Source organism: Hibiscus syriacus, unplaced genomic scaffold (assembly GCF_006381635.1).
Source record: "Hibiscus syriacus cultivar Baekdansim isolate YM2019G1 unplaced genomic scaffold, ASM638163v2 tig00110569_pilon, whole genome shotgun sequence".
NCBI lineage: Eukaryota > Viridiplantae > Streptophyta > Magnoliopsida > Malvales > Malvaceae > Hibiscus > Hibiscus syriacus.
The window spans coordinates 15960-23575 of record NW_024062784.1 but is presented as its reverse complement, the minus strand read 5'-3'; the positions used below and the strand labels follow the sequence as shown (position 1 = coordinate 23575).

The window sequence follows — 7616 nt, the reverse complement described above, 5'->3', positions numbered from 1 at the left end:
GTGTTTTCCCCTCCATTTCCCACTCTTTGCTTCAAAGGCTGAATATATATCCAAATGGGACATAATTGGACTAGGAAATGAACTGATGGTCCAAATGCCTTATAATATACAACTTTTTTTGGATTTACGAAAATGACCAACAAATTTGCAATGCGAACTCCAACTTCGCAACTCAGTTTTGAAATTCGCAACGCGAATTTGTAAATCGCAATACAGAAGTCAAATTCGCAACACAGAAGTCAAATTCACAACACACAATTGAAATTCGCGTTGCGAATTTCACTTTCGCAACACGCACACCTTTCGCAACACGCACACTTTGCTGCCTTTCGCAAAACAATCCCTTCCAAAACTTCCCAATAAATCTTCCATCTCGGTCATTGACTATGCTCTGAGGAATGCCCCAATTTTTCACCACATGTTTGAACACCAACCTAGCAATCTCTTCCGCCGAACAATACTTCGGTGCTGGTACAAAAGTGGCATACTTCGAGAACCTATCCACTACCACCAGAATTGATCCAAGATCTCCTTCTCGACCACCCCCGGAGGAGGAGCCAAGGTTCCGGAGGAGAAGATTTTAGTGACGGTTCGGATTGCTTGCGATTGCGTGAATGACCATACCATCGTTTTCAAGAACCTGAACCACGAACGCCCAGCTAATCAGTACAGCTACGGTATCTTATCTCACACATTATTGTAAAATCTGATCGGCTGCTTAGAAAGAGGGAACAATTCTTTCATCATTGTTTTTCTAATTTTGGATAAATCAACTTAAATGTGGCAGAACGAAGATGGTGCTAAGGATGTTGTATTATCTGCTCCAAGACTTTTGGATGATCCTGAGGTACATTTAAATGAATCCTTTTTTTATATTTCATAGTTTTCCATTCTTTGAAAAACTATAGCGAGGTACCATTGTGGAAAAACTTGTTGAAGAAGTGGTCAAGGAAGCCAACATTTGTGACACTTAATTGGCATTTGTGAAGGTAATTTCATAATTATGAGATGTAATTAATTATTTATATCGTTGGTTAAAATGACATACGCTTCATTAATCATGAATATTTTATACTTAATTCTGCAGAACAAAGGCAGGTGGGAGAAACAGCTTTGAATGATAAAAGCTCAAGGTCACATTTGCAGCATTATTCTTCAACATCCTCTTTAATATCCAAGTCAAAATCTGGTTCCTTCTGGAAATAAAACATACAGAAAATTAACTATCTTGTACAAGGAAGCAGAAAAGAACACACGAAGTAACAGTGAAATAACATGTTTAGAACAGGAAAATCAAAACCTCAGTTGCAGGATCAAACATATTCTACAACGGCAAACACTCACTGAGCTGTCCAATAGGATCAAGGGGTATAGTAGACTTGATTGGTGGTAGAACTGGTGTCGGATATGCACCCTGGCCATTGAAAGGTCTGTAACAGTCTTTTTATCTTTTATCTTTAGTGGCAACTGCAAAATGAAAAAAGATATACGGGCTTAAAAACACCCACAACAATACTATAAGAATGACACGATGACCACAATGTTGATAATTCTTAATGCTTTCAAGTTGTGTACCTGAGCCTTGAGAGCTGCAGCAGTTTCTGTTCCAACATCAACAGTATCTTGAACAACCTAATATTAAAAAGGGTCAGGCAAAATTAGTCTTTCATTATCAATAGCCCATCAATCTGGATGTGTTAATGATGGGAGGAATTAATACAAAAATTTGGACATCCCAAGACTTCTTGCATTTTGTTGATTTTTAGTTCAATATAGAAAGAATATAGAAGGAAATTTCAATATCTAAGGATCTGAATATAAAACCAATTATTTCTCCCTATAGAAAATGCACGGGGTGTCATATAATCAGATTGCAGAAAAAAGTTTGATAACAACCTTATTAGCCCTGTCAATGGCTTGATCAGTCTCATCCATCATCTGGTTTCCTCTATCCTTTAGCTGTTGATTTGTCATAGCTGCAGAATATACAGGTTGTCTCAGAAGAAGTTCAAAATTGAAGAAAAATACGATACCTACAAATCATTTCCAGCACATTCCAACAAAATCCCAAGAATCAATGTAAAGGTCTCAGAATTGGATCGGGCAGAATGGTAGACCAAAGCTTCATAGTAAGATCATTTCTGGAAATTCATGCTGCCATACTAACAGAATATATTACCCACTAGATACAGCTCTGATCAACGTTCGAATAGTTCTTCATAGCAAAGTTCAAACTGAGAATTACTGGCACATCTTACAGCCACTACCATTAGACAATCACTCTATAATAAACGAGAAACTGAGAATTGTTATGGCATGCGAATAGTAGAAGAAAGCTTCATAGTAAGATCATTTCTGGAAATTCATGCTGCCATACTAACAGAATATATTAGCCACTAGATACAGCTCTGATCAACGTTCGAATAATTCTTCATAGCAAAGTTCACTCTGAGAATTACTGGCACATCTTACAGCCACTACCATTAGAAAATCACTCTAAATAAACGAGAAACTGAGAATTGTTATGGCATGTGAATATACTGTGATATTACCAGGCTGGTTCCTCAATATCGAGAATAGAGTGAAAAACAAGAAGCAAAGACCAAGATTGATCCCAACAGAAGTTAAAAGAGCTGAAAGAATCATCTTTACAAAGACAGCTTTGATATACCACCCTCTCTAAGATTATTGAACACAACAACTCAATTGCAGTCCTCGACTGCCCAAACCAAATTCCCTGATTCAAAATTTAGAAAATTGTGTCAAAAATCTCAAAACCCAACAACACAAAAATCAAATCAAAATCCCTAAATAGTTTCCCAATTCTAGAATAGTAAACAAGAAAACAAACACACACCTTTGAAGCTTCGCGACCAATGTAAAGCGTCATCTTGTTGTCGTATTACCAAAGAAGAAAAAGACTTGGAAAAGTCGGGGAATGAAGAAATTTAACAAGGCAAAGGAGAAAAAGTCCTCCGAGTTTGGGGGTTGCAAGATGAGCAATGGCTGAAGAAGTCTCACTCGGTAGAACAAAATCGCACATCTAGGGGGAAAGCATAAACAAAACGGTATTTAAAACAGAACGCAATAAGACACGAACAGCAGAGCTTTGACACTGAGGAGGCTTAGAACGTTTGCTTTTTGCTGATGGATCTAAATCTAATCCACAAAGCAGGGGATATCCTTAATTAGGCCAAACACCTTGTGTAATATAGCCCACAGCATCACCACTAATTCCAACATTATTGACACTGAAATGGACGTTTGGTGAGTTCCCAAAGACATAGGAGGAACCATCTCCGTGTACGGTAACAGTGGGGGACACACTTGCCGGCCGCCGAAGATTATTACCAGTAATAATTGTTTGCGGTGAAGTCATGTGATTCTGAACAAGTTGATTCAGACCACATGCGAAGAAGACTCCGGCAAGTATACCCTCAGCCAACTTCACCTAATATAATAGGGAGTCATAATTATTACTCTTTTTCTATGTGTATAAGGTTACAAATATGCATCCCAAAATTCCTACCTCATTTCTCAAGGCTACGACATCTGACCTGAGCACTCGATTGCAAGTTCCAGCATCACGACATAGTTTATCAGCATTTGTAAGCCTCTTAAATAGGGAATCACTTTCTCCTCTCAATTGTTTAGCCTTTTACAAAGAATAAAATAAATTGTTAAGGACTGTGCTTCTATAAGGTTTAAAATTGATACTAGTAGTAAATACATAATAACCTGGAATTCAAGATCAGCGAGATGCTCTCGCTTTCTTTTCCTTGATCGCCTGGCAGACTCCCTATTAGAGAGAATCCTGCGGGAAATACTTCCTGCTGAATTCCTCGAGGGCCAACTCTGAGGCGCTCCGCTTCATAATCTTTATCTTATCAATTAATTATTAAACGTATGTTGATTCATTAGAGACTGCCACTGATCTTAATAGACAAACGAAAAGTTGGTGCTTTAGCTCAACTGATAAACATCATGCATACACCACCGCCGCCATACTTTTTCAGCGCACTGAAATGAAAACACAAAGAAAGCATCCGAAGAAAATAACGTACATCCGACACACTGTAATGAAAACAGATCTGAAGAAAACAACACAAATACGTCATAATGAAATAAAAACACTGAAACAAGATAACGCAAAACAGGGATTATTTGAAGCGATAAATCGACCGCATGCCCCATTTTATAAGCATCGTGAATTTATCACAAGCCCATACATTAGGATAAAATTACAACATAAAGGCATAAAGAAAACATGAACAACAAAACTTCGTGCATAACACAGAAATGTTTATAAAACCTTATAATGATTTTAGTTTGTCTGGGTTTAGGGAAACTTACAATTTGGTGTAATCATCCATAGTTGGTTGTCTCCAACAAACCATTCCCGTGCAGCAACAGTGATGCTGCTATTGCCTGGTAAAGTAGCAAGATTGAGGCCAAAGTTATTAGCCAGACGTATGGCTTTCAAGCCATCGCTGCCTACACTTGGCGCATTCCATAATACAGACTCGTCCAGAAGGTCTGATTGGCAAGGTACCAGTTGGACCTACGGATCAAAATTCCATAATTTTTAAGTAAAGATTTAAGGCTAATGAATTCCAAACGTGTTTTTTCTATAGCAGGAGAAGATGCTCCCATGGGGATGTTTAAGGGCTTCAGCAGTGGCTTTATTAGTCAAAGCAAAAATCTCTTCTCCATGAAAGGAACTATAAAGAAAAACTCAAGTGGCCCATATACCTCCATCCTCCGAGAGCATTTGAAAATTGGTGATCCAGGTTTGGCCATAAAATCACCCTCTTGACCACCAATAACATAATGACTATCTTTAAACACAACACATGCCCTAAATTGATGACATTCAAAAGATAAAGTGTATGTGAGAGAATATATAAGGAATACACAACTGAAAATAAGTTGCAATTTTTCTTGGCTATTAAAGAACAAATAGAAGCCTATAAGATATGACTTATGCAGTCATTCTTGATCGAGGATGATACTTCCAAGTTCCAGACATTAAATGTTCCAATCAAACAGAATTTACATTGTCTTCCTTTTCCAATATTGGGTAAGGTTTCCATGTTCATCCGGTAAGAATATTTGCTTAAAGATATAAAGAAATAAACGTAAGAGACTATTCATTTTTCTTGCAGAATCCATGTCCGACAGTTATCTACAAAACACATTCTCGGGCATGGATTAAATGTGAACAACCATCCAAAAACTTTAAAAAGAAACATATATGATATAGACACGTACCTACATTCAATGCTCAAACTGGAGTATGAATCAAATGGGATATCAGCTACTGAAGATTTAAACCAAAATTTTCAAATGCTAAAACACAATAATAGTGCATAATTGCAGTAAGTGCGTTGTCAAAACAACAATTGTCTCAATTAGCTCTATGTATCATTTGATTAACTGCAAAAACTAAACATGCAGACAAATATCCATTCAGTTTTTTCCTACAAAAACGTAAACAACTATAAATAGTCTACAAAAGATGCAATGAAATCATAACCAAAATGTAAAACACCCAAACAGCACAAAAAGCAAAATCTTCCAACTTAATGCCGTAGACTACAAATATTAGATAAAACACTTAGACAAACCTATGAGGTCCTCCACGTGGAATGGGTACTTCACTCCTCCATTCTGTTTCCAATGCTTTCCCATCCTTTACAGCAAGGCTCCAATGCTCTAATCCGGGTGTGTGCCTATTCTCCTTGCTTCCACCCATCACATGAAGACTACCTCTCCAAAGCTGAGTGGATGGGGCATACCTGAAAATTCTCAGGGCCATATGAACTCAAGAACTCAGAACTCAAGATTCAAATGTTTTAACGAAATTTGATTCAAAACGAAACGAAAAACCAGATTTTATCCAGCAGCGATTAAACCAAAAACGTCAAAAATTTTGATAAAAAAATTTGTTTTTTTCTAAGGTTTTGCCTAAGGTTTAACGAGGAAAATGGAGAGAGGAAAAATACCCATTTTCGGGGATTACAGTTTTGAAGGAAACAGAAGCATTGCAAAAGGAAAGGGAAAGCAAAGGAGCGAGCACCTTAGATTTTGTTTCCTATCTCTATCCGCTTCCGTATCCCAGCTCTGAAGGCAAAGATGAGGAAAAATGTGTTATATTTTGTATGGGAGTGTAATCCCACATCGTTGTAGCAAGTAGAAAACAAAAGAAAGAAGAATTACCTGTTACTGCAACTGACTTTTGACTACATCAAGCGGGGTAGTGATAACCGGAGCAGAAGACCCAGCAAGAGCATCCGCCGTAGCATGGACAATCACCCGTTCATCACTTATACACTCTGGTGGAATCTCAATCAAACCCCTTTTTACTGCCTCATAAGTTGCGAAATGAACAGTCGTATACAGCGAATTCATGAGCAATGTCGTCCTGTAAGAAGCATAAAACGGCCGAAAACCTTCCTCTTTCAAAACCTTTTTAACACAATCAAACACACCTTCATAAGCATCACTCTTTCCATTTCCAGCTTATTTTCTGTAATCCCTAATTGATCCAAACAGAACCTAAAACACAACTAAAAAAGACGTAATTCAGCAGTATGACTGCTTCAAAGAACAAATCAAAACGGCAAAACCACATATATATAACGAAAAACACGAACTAAAGGCCTTCATACACATCAGACAGAAAACCTAACAAATTAGATGAAGCAGATCAACAATGAAATGTGCAGGAAAGACGCTAGATACCTTGTATTGAGAATTGAGCTCTTCTTGAGTTCAGGGATTTCTCCCTTTTTCGTCGTCGAGAAGTACTTAGAATCGTGCCCGCTCATATCTCACTCTCTGAGACCTCTTGACAATGTTTCTGATTGGAGTCGACGAAGAAGAAAAGGTACAAAGAAAGTGGTGAACAATTGCGTGAAATAGAGAGGGCGAGTGAATGAAGAGCGAGACTTCAGCGTTTTCACTATCAAGCTGCAGTAACAGAGAATCCCACATCAGGTGGGAAAGCACAAATGAATGGTATTTAATATAGAAGGCAATAATAGTTAAATTGAGCCGCCAGGCCTCTCTTGGGCTTTGGACGTTGGGCATGGGCATGGATCCTTGGTACACTCCACGCAGTGAGGAAGAGACTAGGGGTGGTGGGCGGGCATTTTGGTCGGGTCTAGGGTCTAGGGCTCGGGGTCTCAGGTCTAGGGTCTAGGGTTTAGGTTGAAGGCAAAACAGACTATCGCAACGCGAAATGGAAATCGCAATGCGAAATGAAAATCGCAACGAGAAAATCGCAATGCGATTTTCATTTCGCATTGCGATTTTCTCGTTGCGATAACCATTTTCGCGTTGCGATAGTCAAATGAATGTCTAATAAGTGATGACAACTGAACAGATCATAGCAATGTTCAAACTCTAGTTACTAATACATGCCTAACTGAAAATGTTAAAAGTGCACACATAAAATACACATAATGCAAGTTTTGTTAACATATATACTCCTTTTGGTTTGAAAATGTTTGGTTAAGTACCTAGAATTCAATAATAATTGTTAAAAGTTTATGCATGTGTTAATCCTCGTTGCCTTTTTCATTTCGCATTGCGATTCTATCGTTGCGATTTGC

General features: G+C 38.1%; 1 long non-coding RNA gene across 5 annotated transcripts; it reads right to left on the bottom strand.

The window, feature by feature from the left end:
- Positions 1–1055: 1055 nt before the first annotated feature.
- On the bottom strand, positions 1056–6983 carry LOC120132736. 5 transcript variants are annotated; one of them, XR_005517026.1, is made up of 11 exons: positions 6745–6983; positions 6220–6558; positions 6080–6123; positions 5628–5798; positions 4354–4858; positions 3739–4091; positions 3530–3655; positions 2858–3451; positions 1897–2737; positions 1576–1632; positions 1056–1467 (listed from the first exon to the last, which is right to left on the bottom strand). It is a non-coding gene; the product is annotated as an uncharacterized LOC120132736 (long non-coding RNA). The 5 variants fall into 5 exon arrangements; XR_005517028.1 differs by having other exon boundaries at positions 3739–4020; XR_005517027.1 differs by having other exon boundaries at positions 3739–4858; positions 6220–6569.
- Between the last annotated feature and the right edge of the window lie 633 nt (positions 6984–7616).